The sequence below is a fragment of the Stenella coeruleoalba genome, assembly GCF_951394435.1.
Source record: "Stenella coeruleoalba genome assembly, chromosome: 6".
Lineage (NCBI taxonomy): Eukaryota > Metazoa > Chordata > Mammalia > Artiodactyla > Delphinidae > Stenella > Stenella coeruleoalba.
The window spans coordinates 3,800,641-3,818,352 of NC_137151.1; positions in this window are offsets into that span (position 1 = coordinate 3,800,641).

Sequence of the window (17,712 nt, forward strand, 5' to 3'; positions counted from 1 at the left end):
TTGTCAGTAATTGATAGATCAAACAGCTAGAAAATCAACAAGGCTATAGATGACCTAAAGTACACTATCGATCAACTTGATCTAAGTGACATTTATAGAACACCCCATACAACAGAACACACATTTTTATCAAGCACACATGGAACATTCACAAAAATAGACCACACCTGGGCCATGAAACACATCTTAACAAATTGAAAAGAATAGGAATCATACAAAGTGTGTTCCCCTGGGGGCACAGGTTAATAGCTCAGAACCCACTGAACATGTTTACTAGGAGTGAACAGATAAGTAAGGTGATGGTAGCTGGCAGATGGTGGGCACCATGTCCTCACAGTTGGAACTAAGTTTACAGATAAGCAAGAAGAGAAGGCTAACATGAAACATGGAAAAGGATTAGAATCAGAGACATCAGTATGAACTCATGTTTAGCTTATTGTAGGTGCTGATGGATAAATGTAAAAGTAATTATATATGTGCGTAGATAGATGGGCCAGTATACATACGGGTATTTCCTCTCTTTCCACTGAGAGGGCCTAGAAGCAAGGACACCTCAGTAGCAAAAGCACACCCAGCCCCCAGATCTCGGTTACTAATACTATTCTCTAATAAAAGGAACATTTCCTCTCTGGAGAAATGGTTAATTCAAGGTCTGGTGAGAGAATACACAGAGCCTGGAGCATCAGAAAGTTAGAAAGTTCTTACACACACACACGCGCGCACACACACACAGTGATGCAGTTTGCCAGGAGGACACAGAAAACCATTGAAATCGCCCCCAGTGGTCAAAACTGGAACAAGTTGAGCAACAAAACAAACGATGCAGTATTGTGTTATATCTCAAAGATGCGTGAGTTATGCTTAGGACTTGCTTCTAGAATCAAGTGTGGAAAGAGGGTGAAAAGTAACTTTATAGTGGATAAACCTGGCAAGTATTATCTTAACCAGGACGTCCAGGAGAAGCTCTGTTGGGAACATTCTCCCTTGACAGGAGACGGTGAGAACGCACTGATCCTCTGTGATCTTCCTCCCAAAACCCACAAACCCAGTCTAACTACAAGAAAAACGTCAGACCATCCCAAATTGAAGGACACTCTACAAATATCTGTCAAGATCATCAAAACAGGGCAAGTTTGAGAAACTGCCATAGCCCAGAAGAGATTAAGGAGACAGGATAACTAAACAGATGTGGTGTTTTGGATGATTCTGGAACAGAAAAGGGACATTAAGGAAAACCTCAGGAAATCTGGATAAAGTATGAAGTTTAGTTATTAATGATGATTAATAATAATGATTAATAATATTGGTTAATTAGTTGTGACAAATGTGCCATAGTAATATAAGATGTTAATATTAGGGAAACAGTGTGAAGCGTATATGGAAACTCTGTACTGTTTCTGTAATTTTTTGCAACTTTTCTGTAAATCTGAAATTCTTAAATAAAAAGATTATTTAACTGTATATATTTTTTAAAAGCTAGTACCAGCACCACCACCTCCTGCCCATAAATAACAACAAAGAGTAAATCTGCTGATACTGCTTACAGCTCCTAATTATAAATACATAAATCCTATTGTGGGCAATGGAGATATTAAATGAGATAACTTTTTGATGGAGAAGGCAGACTGCTAGGAAATCATGGACAGTATCTCAGCTGCACTTGTTAGCATGCCCAGTATAGAGACAGGCCTCCTCCTACATTGCCCATCTGTGCCATTTAGGTCAGCCAAGAACAGTCTATTTTTTTCTACATGATGACAGCTCAAGATTTGACACTCACACTTATTGCTAAGGAAGCTTTCTTTCTTACTTTCTTTCTTTCTTTCTGTGTGTGTGTGTAATTACACCCGTCTTCTGAAGAAATCGTTTACTTCCTGTGATATCACTAAGATATCCACCCATACCTTAGTTCGCTGACACTGCCATAACAAAATACCACAGACTGAGTGGCTTAAACGACAGAATTGTATTTTCTTACAGTTCTGGAGGCTAGAAGTCCAAGATCAGGGTGCCAGCAGGGTTGGTTTCTCCTGAGGCCTCTCCTCTTGGCTTGCACATGGCCACCTTCTCACTGTGTCCTCACATGGTCTTCCTTCTGTGTTTGTGCATCCCTGATGTCTCTCTGCATGTCCTAATTTCTCCTTCTTATAAGGACACCAGTCAGATTGTATTACAGCCCACCCAAACAGCCTCAGTTTTAACTCAAAAACCTCTTTAAGGCTCTATTTTTAAATACCATCACATTGAGAGGGGATTAGAATTTCAACATATGAATTTGGGGGGACACCATTTGGCCCATAATAGTGGCAGTGACAGATGGTGGGTAGGTCAATGGTTGTTTTTTGCACTTGCTGGTTGGTGGCACTTGTGCCCCACAGTCTGATAGGTCTGACCAGGCCTGGGCAGCCAACTGGGTCCTCACTTCTAACTGAACAGTGATCTTGGGAAGAAAGTATTAAAGCCTCATCTCCTTTTACAATCTGTGGCCAACATACTGCCTACCTCAGAGAGTTATTGGAAGGACTTGGGGCTCAAGGACGGAAGGTTGTCCACAGAGGTGGCTTTCTTCTTAGTGTCGTGAGTCAGGGACTCAGGCGCGGCACCACCTGAGCTCTGCTGCTTCCACCACTTCACAGGTGTGGGGCAGTCATGAGCATTGAACCATATGCTAATGGCACAGCCCTTGACTCAGCATTATTGTTCAGTTGGTGATCTACCTTCAAAATTTGGCCCAATTTTTTTGAAAATTTATCTACTCTCCCCAAACATTTTAAAGAAGTGACCCAAGATTTCATTTTATCTCTGAGAGCTTTAAATAGCTATAGGGATATAATTCACAGTGTATCCTAAAACTTGACACTTTAAAATAAAAAGTGTATATCATGCTTTCAAATTTAGTCCTTGGAATCTAAGCACCTTAGCACTTTGGTGACTATCATACAATTATTTTTAATGAGCAAGATTTTCTTTAATTTACATTGTTTCTTTGCTCCTTGGACTTATTTTTCCACTCCACTTCCTTGACAGAACTTTCTTCTACATCTTGTTTTTTATTGCTCTCCCTGCCACAGGCACTCTGGGGTAGATTAATTGTAGAGTAGAGATGTGTGGAAATTAAGAATCTGGGCCCACCAGGGTGAAGAATGGGAATCCGAGTGTGCCTCACTGTGGTTTGTTCTGGACAATGTCCTTCAGGTGGCTTCAAGTTAAGACAGCAGGGAAGGCAGGTGGGAACCCCCCAGGCAGGTATCAACAAAGCAGGGAGGACCAGAAGAAAAGCCCGTCCAATTCCAGACCTACCTCCCATCAAGGTGGTAGCTACCAACACAGCCCAGGGGAAGATGCAGCTTGCACTCACTTCAGATCTAACTCTCCCTCCAAAACCACTGGGCACACACAGACTGCATAGTTACACTCCCACACAAGGACACACCTCCAACTGGGATAAATAATTGTTTTACCTAATTTCATAGAGATAGAGAAAGTTAAACAAAATGAGAAGACAGAGGACTATGTTTCAAATGAAAGAAAAAGAAAAAACGCTGGGAAAAAACCCTAATGAAACAAACATAAATAATTTACCAGATAAAGAGTTCAAAGAAATAGTACTGAGAATGCTGACAGAACTAGGGAAAAGAATAGGTGAACTAAAAAATGTAAAGAAGAACCAGTCAGAAATGAAGAAAATAATAACTGAAAGAAAAATACACTATAGGGAATTAGCAGCAGACTAGGTAATAAAGAAGAATGTATACACAATCTGGAAGATAGAATAGGGGAATTCACCCAATCAGAACAGCAAAAAGAAAAACAAATTTGAAGAAATGAGGATAGTTTAAGGGACCTCTGTGACAACATCAAGGGTATTAACATCTGCATTATAGGGGTCCCAGAGGGAAAAGAGAGAAAGAATGGGGTAGAAAATAGATTTGATAAAATTATAGCTGAAAAATTCCCAAAATTGAAGGAAACATACTTCCAGGTACAAGAAACACAGAGAGTCCCAAACAAGATGGACCCAAAGAGACTCACACCAAGGCATAATACAATTAAAATGGCAAAAGTTTAAGATAGAGAATTCTAAAGGCAGCAAAAGAAAAACAAAGAGTTGCATACAAGGGAAATGCATAAGGCTATTAGCTATTAGACTTTTCAGCAGAAAATTTGCAGGCCAGAAGGGTGTGGCATGATATAGTAAAAGTCCTGAAAATGAAAAGCGTACCTAAGACACTCTACCAGAAAGGATATCATTCAGAATTGAGGGAGAGATTAAGAACTTCTCAGACAAGCAAAAACTAAGAGTTTATCAATACTAAACTGACCTTAAGAGAAGTGTTAAAGGATCTTCTTTAAGTAAAAAAGAAAAGGCTACAATAAGAAATTATAGGAAAGGGGAAATTCCACTGCTAAGGCAAGTATATAGTAAAAGCTGTGGAGGAACCACTTAAATAAGATTGTAGGAAGGTTAAAAGACAAAAATTGTAAAATCAATATAACTACAATAAACAGTTAAGGGATAGACACGACAATGTAAAATATGACATGAAACACACAAAACGTGAAGTAGAGGTAAGTAAAAAATGTAAAGTTGTTAGAATGTGTTTGAACTTAAATGATTATCACTCTAAAACAACTAGTTATAGTTACAGGTCAACATATATGAACTACATGGTAACCACAAATCAAAAACCTACAATAGATATACAAAAACTAGAAACAAAGGAACACAAACATAACACTAAAAAAATTATCAAACCACAAGGGAATACTAAAAGAAGAAGAAAAGAACTGAGAAGAACTACAGAAATAAATAACAAAATGGCATTAAGTACATACCTATCAATAATCACTTTAAATGTCAATGGACTAAATGCTTCAATCAAATGACATGGCTGATTGGATTAAAAAAAAGAAAAGAAAAAAAGACCCATCTATATGCTGCCTATATGAGACTCAGTTCAGAGATAATGACACCAACAGACTGAAAATGAGGGGATTGAAAAAGATATTCCATGGAAGTGGAATGAAAAAAAGCCAGGGCAGCAATACACATATCAGTCAAAGTAGATTTTCAAACAAAGTTTGTAATTAAGGACACAGAAGGGTATTATATAATGATACAAAGATCAGCACAAGTCTATAATGTTCATAAACATATATGAACTTAATGTAGGAGCACTTAAAAATATAAAGCAAATATTGAATATTAACAGACATAGAGGGAGAAATTGACAATAATACAAGGATAGTAGGAGGCTTGAACACCCCCTTATATCAATGGACAGATCATCTAGACAGAAAATCAATAAAGAAACAGTGGCCTTAAATGACACATTCACAAGTTGGACTTAATAGATATGTATAGGGCATTCAATCCAAAAGGAGCAGAATACACACTATTTTCAAGTGTATGGAACATTCTCCAGGATAGATCACATGTTAGGTCACAAAACAAATCTCAATTTAAGAACACTGAAGTCATATCAAGCAACTTTTCCAACCGTAAGGGCATGAAACTAGAAATCAATTAAAGGAAGCAAAATGGGACAAGTAATCAGAAAGAGAAAGCAAGAAGACAGTCCCATTTACAATCATATCAAAAAGAATAAAACACCTAGGAATAAATTTAACCAAGGAGATGAAATTAGAATTTGTATGGAACCACAAAAGACCCTGAATAGCCACAGCACTTTTGAGAAAAAAGAATGAAGCTGAAGGTATCATGCATCCTGACTTCAGACTATACTACAAAGCTATGGTAATCAAAACAGTGTGACACTGGCACTTCCATAGATTAATGGAAGAGAATAGAGAGCCCAGAACTAAACCCATTCATATATGGTCAATTAATCTACAACAAAGTATGTGAAAATATATAATAGATAAGACAGTCTGTTCAACAGGTGGTGCTGGAGAAACTTGACAGCTACATGTAAAAGAATGAAATATGAACATTTTCTCACTTAATATACAAAAATAAACCCAAAATGGATTAAAGACCTAAATGTAAGACTGGAAACAATAGAACTCCCAGAAGAAAACATAGGCAGAGCATTCTTTGACATAAATCATACCAATAAGTTTTTTGGAGTTGTCTCCTCAGGCAAGGGAAACAAAAGCAAAAATAAACAAATGAGAGCTAATTAAACTTAAAAGCTTCTGCACAGCTAATGAAACCATCAAAAAAACAAAAAGACAACCTACTGAATGGAGAAGATATTTGCAAATGACATGTGGGATAAGGGATTAGTATCCAAAATATATAAATTGTTCATACAACTCAATATCAAAAAAACAAACAACATGATTTTAAAATGGGCAGAAGACCTGAATAGATATTTGTCCAAAGAAGACATACTGATGGCCAAGAGACACATGAAAAGATACTCAAAATCCATAATCATCAGAGAAATGCAAATCCAAACCACAATGAGATATCACCTCATATCTGTCAGAATGGCTATCATCAAAATGATCACAAATAATAAATGTAGAGAAAAGGGAACCTTAGTTCACTATTGATGGGAATGTAATGATAAAAGGGTCAATTCATTGAGAAGATATATCAGTCATAAATATCACAGCATCTAAATATATAAAGCAAATGCTAACAGATCTAAGGGAGAAATAGACAACAATACAATAATAATAGTAGGGAAATTGAATACCTTACTTTCAGCAAAAATCATCTTGACAAAAAAAAAATCAAAAAGGAAACATTGAACTCGAACCATACTCCAGACCAAATGGACCTCACAAAAATAAATGAAATAGAGACCAGAAAAACAATAGGAAAGATTAATAAGACTAAGAGCTCATTTTCTTAGCGTTTAGAAACTAACACCACTCACAAAATTAGAAATTAAATGGATTAGACTTAAATGTAAGACCTGAAACTGTTAAATTATTAGAAAAGGACATAGGAGAAAAAGAGCTTATTTTTGTTTAAAAAGATAAACAAAATTGACAAACCTTTAGCTAGACTAAGAAAAATAGTGAAGACTCAAATGAATAAAATCAGAAATGAAAGAGGAGACATTACAACTGACACCACAGAATTACAAAAGATAATAAGAGACTACTCTGAATAATTACATACCAACAAATTGAATAACCTAGAAGAAATGGATAAATTCTTAGAAAAATACAACCAACCAAAACTGAATCTTGCAGAAGTAGAAAATCTGACCAGACCACAACAATAAGGGAATTGAATCAGTAGTCAAAACTTCCTGACCAAGAAAAGTCTAGGACAAGATGGTCTTACTGGTGAATTCTACCAAACACTTAAAGAAGAACAATACTCCTTCTCAAACTCTTCCAAAATACTGAAGAAGAGGGAACATTCCCAAACTCACATTATAAAGCCAGCATTACCATGATACCATAGCAAGATAAGGGGACTACAAGAAAAGAAAACTATAGACCAATACCTCTGATTAATATAGATGCAAAAATTCTCAATAAAATATTAGAAAACCATATTCAACAGCACATTTAAAGGATCATACAAATCTCATGATCAAGTGAGATTTATCCCTAGGATGCAAGCATGGTTCAATATATGCAAATCAATAAATGTGATACACCACATTAATAGAATGAAAGATAAAAATCATATGATTACCTCAACAGAAGCAGAAAAAGCAGTTGACAAAATTTGACATCCTTTCATGATAAAAAAAAGCTCAACAGATTGGGTATAAAAGCACACTGCTAACATCATATTTAAGATTGAAAGGTCAAAAGATTTTCCTCTAAGATTAGGAACAAGACAAGAGTGCCCACTCTCACCATTTTAATTTAAGATAACACTGGATCTCTTGCCAGAGCAATCAGACTAGAAAAATAAATAAAAGTCACCCATACCAGAAAAGAAGAAATAAAATTTGTCTTTGCAGATGATCTGATCTTTTATATGTAGTAAATCCTAAGACTCCACCAAAAAACTGATAGAACTAACCAAAGAATTCAGTAAAGTTGCAGGATATAAAATCAACATACAAAGATCAGTTGCATTCCTATACACTAACAATAAAACATCTGAAAAAGAAATAATTTCATTCACAATAGCATCAAAAACAATAAAATAATTAGAAATAAATTTTACCTAGGAGGTTAAAGATCTGTACACTGAAAACTATAAGAAATTGATGAAAGAAGTTGAAGAAGACACAAACAAATGGAAATATATTCTGTGTTCATGGATCAGAAGATTTAATGTTGTTAAATCTACTCAAAGATTTAATGTTGTCCATACTACTCAAAGGCATTTATATATTCAATACAATCCCTATCAAAATTTCAATGGCACTTCTCTTAGAAAAAGAATCCTAAAATTTGCATGGAACCATAAAATACCCCGAATAATGAAAACAATCCTGAGCAAGAAGAACAAAGCTGAAGGCATCAAACTTCCTGATTTCAAACTATACTACAAAGCTATAGTAAGCAAAACAATATAGTACTGGCATAAAAATAGACACATAGATCAATGGACCAAAATTGGGAGTCCAGAGATAAACTTTTGCATATAATGTCAACTAATATTTGACAAGGGAGCCAAAAATACTCAATGGGGAAAGTTTAATCTCTTCAATGAACGGTGTTAGGAAAACTGGATAACCATGTGCAGGAGAATGGACTCCTATCTTACACCACTCACAAAATTAGAAATTAAATGGATTAAAGATTTAAATGTAAGACCTGAAACCATTAAATTATTAGAAAAGGACATAGGGGGAAAAGATTCTTGATATTGCTCTTGACAATGATTTTTTTTTTGGATATGACACCAAAAACACCAGCAACAAAAGCAAAAATTAATAAGTGGGACTTTATCAAACTAAAAAGCTTCTGCACTGCAAAAGAAACAATCAACAAAATTAAGGAAACCTATAGAATAGGAGAAAATATTTGCAAATCATATATTGGATGAGGGGTTAATATTCAAAATATGTGAAGTCTCATATAGCTCAATAGAAAAATAAATAATCCAATTTTAAAATGAGCAATAACTTAAATAGATATTTTTCCAAAGGAGATATCTAAATAGCCAGCAAGTACATGAAAAAGTGCTCAACATCACTAATCATCAGGGAAATGCAAATCAAAACCTCAGTAAGATACTCACCTCACATCTATTAGAACAACTATAATTTAAAAAGAAGAGATAACAAGTGTTGGTGAGAGTTTGGAGAAGAGGGAACCCTTGTGTATCATTGGTGGAAATGTAAATTGGTATAGCCTCTATGGAAAACAATATGGAGGTTCCTCAAAATATTAAAAATAGAACTACCATATGATCCAGAAATCCCACTTCTGTGTATATATCCAAAGGAAATAAAAACAGGGTCTTGAAGAGATATTTGCACTCCATATACATTGCAGCATTATTCACAATAGCCAAGATTCAGAAACAACCTAAGTGTCTGTCAATGATGAGTGCCTAATGATGTGGCATATATATGCAATGGAATATTATTCAGCTATGAGAAAGAAGGAAATCTTGCCATTTGTGATAACATGGATGAAACTTGAGGGCATTATGCTAAGTGAAATAAGTCTGATACAGAAAGACAAAGTATTTGCAGTGATAGCAGTATGCATGCTATCACTCAAATGTGGAATCTAAAAAAGTCAAACTAGAAACAGAGAGTAGAATGGTGGTTACCAGTGACTGGGCATTGGGGAAAATGGGGAGATGTTGGTCAAAGGGCACAAAGTTTTAGTTATAAAATAAATAAATTCTGAGGATATAATGTGCAGCATGGTGGTTATAGTTAATAATGCTGTACTATATACTTCAAAGTTGCTAAGAGACTAGATCTTAAATGTTCTCACCACAAAAAAAGGTAATTATGTGATGTGCTGGAGGTGTTAGATAACACTATGGTTGTAGTCACTTTGGAATATATGTGTATTACATCAGCATTTTGTACTCCTTAAAATTATAAAATGTTATATGTCAACTGTATCTCAATAAAGCTGGCAAAAATTATCAGCAAATAAAAAAGAAAAAATTCAAATAAAAAAAACACTCTTAGCTTGTGGGACACACAAAAAGTGGTCTAAGAAACAGTTTCTCCTGAGCAGTTTGTTAAATCAAAAGCTGTCTGGGTCCTCCTGCTTAAGGTTCTGACCAGGAGGTCCAGGTGAGACTGAGACATCTTGACTCCTAATCAGCTCCCCAACGATTCTAGTGCGAGCCTTCAAAAGCATCACTCTGGTGGTGGGAGAGAGTGGTCGAAAGTTTCTATTCAGAGAAGTGATACTGTTGAGAAAATTTCCCAAGCTGAAGTATGGAGGGTGGACTGAAGGAGGCTGAACCAGAGGCAGGAAGTCCCGTTGGAGGGCTGCCACCAGGGTCCAGGGACAACACAAGGATCTTGAAGCACAGCAGTGCTGGAAAGATCAGCAGAGGCAGAGGGTGGAGTGGAAGAGAAATGTCTGAGAGGGGGAATGGATGAACCGATAGAACTTGTCTGGATATAACAAGTTAGACAAACAGGGAAGGTCTAGAATGACTTGTGAGATTGGGGAGATGGGAAGAGTTGAAAGAGCAGGTTTGAAGTGAAGATGCTGAACTCAGGTTGGTGTTCATGTGTGGGACATGGAAGTGGCTGTGGGACAACCTGTGATCAGAGGCCTTGAGTGCTGTGATGAAAAGTTGAGGTTGACTCCAGGGGTAATAGGGATCCATTGAAAGTTCTTGGTCTAGGAGAACAACATGGAGAACCTAGAGTTTAAGGAAGGTTACATTGGTGTGGAGATTGCACTGTGGGTCTGGTACATATGAAAGAAGTCAAACACTTAGTAGGTGATGGTGCTTGTTCAGGTGGGACATGATAGGGGCTCAAGCTGGAGGGGTGCAGCTAAGTGCTACCTCTAAGGAAGAGTATTAATGGAATTTGTGAGCTCCTTCTGATGAACAAAGAAGTATTTATTAATTGAACTGGATTACAAATCCACAAATTCATACTTGAGATATTCTTAAACTGGGACCACTGTGTGCCTGGCCAGGACAGGGCAGTCACATGGGAGAATGCCCACTGGTTCCATTATGTATCTCCTGGAAGCTCTCAGAGAGATTGTGTTTCTCTTCTAGCAGATTCAGTACTTCTTTGCTTTTTGCTCAACAGTCCTATTTTTTACATTGAAGTATAGTTGATTTACAATGTTATATTAGTTTCAGGTGTACAACTAGTATGATATTTTTATAGATTATACTCAATTTAAAATTATTACAAAATTATTGGTTATATTCCCTGTGCTGTACATTACATCCTTGTATCTTATTTATTTTACACCTAGTAGTTTGTATCTCTTAATCCTCTTCCCCTATCGTGCCCCTCCCCCACCCCTCTCCCCACTGGTAACCACTAGTTTGTTCTCTGCATCCATGAGTCTCTTTCTGTTTTGTCATAGTCATTCACTTGTTTATTTTCTAGATTTCACATATAAGTGAAAACATGCAGTATTTGTTTTTTCTCTGTCTGGCTAACTTCACTAAGCATAATACCCTCCAGGCCCATTCATGTTGTTGCAAATGGAAACATGTCATTCTTTTTTATGGCTGAGTAATATTCCATTGTTTATATATACAACATCTTCCTTATCCATTTTTCTGTTGATGGACACTTATGTGGCTCCAATATCTCGACTACTGTAAATAATGCTGCTATGAACATTAGGTTGCATGTATCTTTTCAAATTAGTGTTTTTATTTTCTTTGGATATATACCCAGAAATGGAATTGCTGGATATGGTAGCTCAATTTTTTAAATTTTTTGAGGAAGCTCCATCATGTTTTCCATAGTGGCTGCACCAATTATTGACAGGAAAGAACTTATAAATGCCATCTTATTTTTTTCTGGTTGCTTCGTAGCTGCCTTCTTTCTTTCTTGCTGCCTTCCTTTGTAAATTTTTGATTTTTTGTAGTGTTTTGCTATGATTCACTTCTCTTTATCTTTTGTGAATCTGTAGGTTTTTGCTTTGTGGTTACCATGAGGCAAACATGAAACATCTTATAGATATAACTATATTTTATGCTAACTCCTTAACTTCTATCTCATTCAAAAACTCTACTCTTTTATTCCTCCCTTTTATGTTTTTGATGTTAAAATTTACATCTTTTTAACATTATGTGTCCATAACAAAATATTGTAGATTTAGCTATTTTTATTGCCTTTGTCTTTTAACCTTTATACTAGAGTTAAGTAGCTAACACACTACCATATTACAGTATTAGAGTATTCTGAACCTGACTATATGCTTACTTTTACCAATGTGTTGTATATTTTCATATGTTTTCATGTTAATAAGTAGCATCCTTCTGTTTCAGCTTGAAGAAGTTGTTTTAGCATTTCTTGTAAGAGAGGTTTAATGGTGATGAACTCTCTCAGCTTTTGTTAGGGAAAGTCTTTATCTCACCTTCATTTCTGAAGACAACTTTTCTGGGCTATGTATTCTTGATTGGCAGTTTCTTTCTTTCTGTCTTTTGAATATATCATCCCATTATTTTCTGGCCTGCAAGGTCTCCACTGAGGAATCCAGTAATAGCCTTATGGGGTTCTCTTGTATAGGAGATTTTTTTTTCTCTTGCTGCTTTTTAAATTCTGTCATCCATTTTAAACAGTTTTATTATAATGTGTCTTGGAGAAGATTGTTTTAGATTGAAATTTTGGGTTAACTTATTAGCTTCATGAACTTGGATATCAAAATCTCTCTCGAGGTTTGGGAAGTTCTCAGGCTTTATTTCTTTAAATAAGCTTTCTATCCCTTTCTCCCTCTCTTCTCTTTCTGGGACTCCAATGATGCACACATTGTTTCTCTTAATGGTGTCCTGTAAGTCCCATAGGCTTTTTATTCCTTTTCATCCTTTTTTCTTTTTGCTCCTCTGATTGGGTAATTTCAATTTATCTTCCTTCTAGCTCTCTGATTCTTTCTTCTGCTTGGTTTAGTTGCTGTTGAAGGTCTCTAGTGAATTCTTCAGTTCAGTCACTGTACTATTTAGCTCCAAAATTTGTTTAGCTCTTTTTAATGTTCTCTATTTCTTTGTTTAACTTCTTGCTTTGTTCTAATATTGTTTTCCTGGTATCATTAAATTGTTTATCTGTGTTTTCTTGTAGCTCTCTGAGCATCTTTAGAACAGTTATTTTGAATTATTTGTTGGGTAATTCCTGGATCCCCATTTCTTTGGTGTCAGTTACTGGAGGATTACTGTATTCCTTTGCTGGAGTCATGTTTCCCTGATTCTTTCTTATCTTTATAGATTTGTGTAGGTGTCTGTGCATTTGAAGAAACAGTCATCTCTTCCAGATTTTATGAACTGACTTCCATAAGGGAAGGCTTTTACTTGTGGGTGGAGGCATGCTGGAGCATATTATGACCCCATTCTAGTGGTTCAGGGTGCCAAGTGTGGGAGCATAAAATGGCACTTGGGTCCCTGTGTATGTGACCTCTCTTTGGCTCAGGCCATGGAGTCTGGAGGATCAACAGTATGTGGTCGTTGGCAAGCACTGCAGGATGTCCATAGTAGCTGCAAGGGCTTTTGGGGTCCTCAGCAGTACCTTCAATTCTAGGCAGCAACAGTGGTGGCTGGGGAGAATGGTGTACACACAGTCAACTGCAGGGGCTAGTTGCAGGTGCCTGTGTAGTGTCAGGGACTAGATGCAGACACATGTATTGGTGGGAGCCAGGGCATGCAGAAAGGGCCAGGGCCAACTATGGGCTCACTGGCAGCTGCAGCATCCCTGGCTGTCAGTGTGCTCTCCTGTGGCTGCACAGTGTCCCCAGGGCATGTGCGTGCTCATGGGGGACAGTGATAAGAATCAGGCTGGGAGCATGCAGGTGCACAGCTGGAGAATTTAGCCCTGAGCACACACACAGTGCTGGGGTCATCTGCATGGGTGTAGGCCAGGTCTTACATTCGTACAGCCACAGAGCCTTGGGCTGTCTGCCATTGCAGTTCTCAGGTTCTGGGGGCAGAAGGAGAAAGTGGAGACAGACTCAGGTGTCAACAAACACAAATACCTATGGACCAAACACTGGAAAAATCTGCAGGGGGCCCATAGCAGCTGTCCTGGCTGCTTATTTCTTCCGTGGCAGAATGTGTTGGGTTTATCTGAAGGGCAAGTCACTGTGAACCACAATTGCTCCCACAGCATGGCTGCTATTAGTAGTTCCTGCTTTTCTTCCTTGTTCCTAGCGGTCTCTATACATCTCAGCTTTGCCAGTCTGAGTTGGGTGAAACCGAAGTAGGACCTTTGTATGGTGCTCTGAAAGGCTGGGAAAGCTGGTGCTCACGTCCCTCTTCTTTCCCAGGCCAGGGGAACTCTTACTGGTGAAGAAATTCCCTCTTGGCTCTGAGCCAGCATCCCCACCCCTCTCCCACCCCCATGCTGACTTGGGGGATGGGATGATGCAGGCAAAGGAAGCTGTCTTCCTTCTCTTCTTCTGTGGTTATTCTCAGGTTTTCCTTTCACTTTGTTGCAGAATATCTCTAAGTGGACTCCAGAGCTCTCCCAGAGCTGTTTATGTTAGATAGCTGTCTAATTGTCAATCTTTGTGGGGGCACGGAAGCTAGTGTCTTCTACACCACCATTTTTGTGACACCACTTGGTTTTTATATTTTTTAATTGTTGGGGGAATATAGAAACCTTTCATGACATGTGAAATCATATAAAATTCAAATTTTAAAGTTTTATTGGACACAGCTATGCCCTTTCATTGACATAGTATTTATGGCTGCTTTCAAGTTACCACAACAGAGATCATATGGCCTGAAAAGCCTGAAGTATTTACTCTCTGGATCTTTTCAGAAAAGTCTTGCTCACCTCTGACAAAGGATGAAGTCCAAACTTTGTGAATAAAAAGTATTCACCACAAGACTTGTCACACAGGGGTTCCCAGTCAGGGATGCTAATGAATCCCATCCCAGCAGCTCACCTGCCCCAGCCATGCTCTCCCTTGAGCATCTCCACTCTCCACATTAATCCCAGCTCCACCCCATTTCCCATTCATTGAAAATCTTCTCCACTAAGACCTCCTGGTTCCTCCCAAACCAAACCCACCCCCAGCTGTACTTCCAATAACATTTTGTTTATAGCTGTTTGTAGCTGCTTACATTCTGCTTCACATGATTATTATCTATTATTGTGTGTACATATCTGTGAACTCCCTGAGAAAGGGGTAAAGTGTCCTCCAAATCCTGGCAGTGATCCTGGCATATAGTATCAAGCTGCAGTGCCCAGGAAATGGATGTTGAATGTCTGGGTGGAAGGGTGGATGGTTAGGTGAATGGGTGGATGGGTGGATGGATGGGTGAATTAATGGATGGATGGATGGATGGATGGATGGATGGATGGATGGATGGATGGATGGTGTTAGAGAAATCAAACCTGAGTTCCTTGAGTACAACTAGAAGACCCTTGCACAATCCTCAGGGAACATTCCTGGCATTTTACTCACACATTTTTATCTCCCATCAACGAGCTGGAGATGAGTCTCACTGGCCTTCTAGGAGTCCCAAGCTACTCTAAGAGGTCTCCCCCAATTCTTACTATCCTCAGGCTGCTGGATAATGATAGCAGTGGTGGGGACTCGGGACCAGGGTGATAAGGAAGAAGATGTAGGAAGTAACTCATCCCATTAGTTGCTATCTGTCCTTCCACATGGGTTCCTCGAGCTTTTGGGGTGCCACCCAAACTTAATTAATTAAAGGCTGATCATCATAATACCCACTTCTATAGACAGCATCACAATCCAGGGGCAAATGATCAAGGATTAGGCAGAAACAGAATGGAAAGGTGCTGAGGGAGGGAAGAGGGCTCCTAGGGTTCTGAGTTAGGAGCTTCTCAGCCAGATATGTAAAAGCAAAAGACTTCAAGTTCACTGGGCCAAGTGGTCCCCTAAAGCTGTGGAACAGTGTCAACCTTCTCCAATTTCCTCCCCACACTGTACTTGATCTGAAAGCAGAGGAGATGGAACTTAAGAGTAATAGTTGAGAAGACTAAGGAGCTGTGTTTTATTGAAACTCTTGTCTAAGAATAACTATCACCATGTCTTGTATTGAGCACCATCTGTCTGTCTGGCATGTATTTGCTCTCTCTCTCAACAACACCTATGCAAGGAAGCTATGCTTATCTCCACGTTGAGCCCAGGAAGATTGAATGACCCAGGTCAGACACATGCTCCAATACCTGACCCTTCCTCCAGCGGGTCACCCAACATCAGTGGTTCAGCCCCTGTTTGGTCCCACAAGAAATCAGGTGGAAGACAAAACGCTCTGATCATTAATCAAGCCAAGGGCTCCTATTGGGGAATTCCCCAGGCCATGACTGTCTGTACATTGCTGCTTACACTCCTTAGCAGCCACCGCCAACCATATGAGCCTATTTACTTAAATGGGGTTGAAAAATAAAGGCAAATGTGCTCTGTTGGTAAGGAGGTATTAATCACCCAATTGTCACGTTGGCCCAGAATGTGCTTGCTGACGTCTGAGCTGCCCAGGGAAGGCGTTTGACTCAACAAGAAGTAATGCAGCAGGCAGCTGGGTCTGTAGTCAGGCCTCGTGGAACACCTACACCTGTCCTTCTCACTCTTGACTCCTGCGCTGGAAGCTAATTATTTTTATAAAAGCTGTATTGAAATATAATTTATATACCATAAAATTTACCCTTTTAAAGTGGACAATTCTATGGTTTTTAGTGTATTCATAGAATTGTGCAACTTTCACCTAGTTAGTTGTTGTAATTTTAGAATATTTTCATCCTCTCTAAAAGGAACCTATTTGTTAGCAATCATTTCCCATTTTCTCTTCTCCCCAGTTTGTGGCAACCACCAATCTATTTTCTGTCTCTACAAGTTTTCCTATTTTGGACATCTCATAGAAATAGAATTACACACTATATGGTCTTTTGTGGCCAACTTCCATCAGTTAGCATAATGTTTGCAAGGTTCATTCATGGTGTTGCATGTATCACTATTTCATTCCTTTTTATGACTGAATAATAATTCTACTCCATGGACATGCCCGATTTTATTTAACCATTCATAAGCTGGCGGACATTTGAATTGTTTTCACTTTTTGATTATTATGAAAGATGTTGCTATAAATATTCATGTACAAGTTTTTTTTGAAAGTATGTCTTCATTTTTCTTAGGTTTATACCTAGCAGTTGAATTTCTAGACCATATGGCAATTCTATGTTTAACATTTTGAGGAACTGCCAAACTGTGTTCCAAAACAGCTGCACCATTGTACATTTCCACTAGTGATGTATGAAGGTTCCAGTATCTCCACATCCTTGCTGACACTTGTTATTGGAGCCATTCTAGTGGGTATGAAATTGTATCTCCTTGTAGTTTTGATTAGCATTTTCCTTATGACTAATGATGTCAAGCATCTTTTCATGTGCTTATTGGTCACTTGAAGAAACTTCTATTAAAATCTTTGCTCTTTTTAAATTGGGATTTTGTCTTTTTATTGTTATTGTAGTTCTTTATATAGTTTAAATACTAGACCCTCACCAGGTATGTATTTTGTAAATATTTTCTCTCATTTTTCAAGTCATCTTTGCAGTCTTTGACCGACTGTTCTTTTTTTTTTTTTTTTTTTTTTTTTTTTTTTTTTTTTTGCGGTACGTGGGCCTCTCACTGTTGTGGCCTCTCCCGTTCCGGAGCACAGGCTCCAGATGGGCAGGCTCAGCG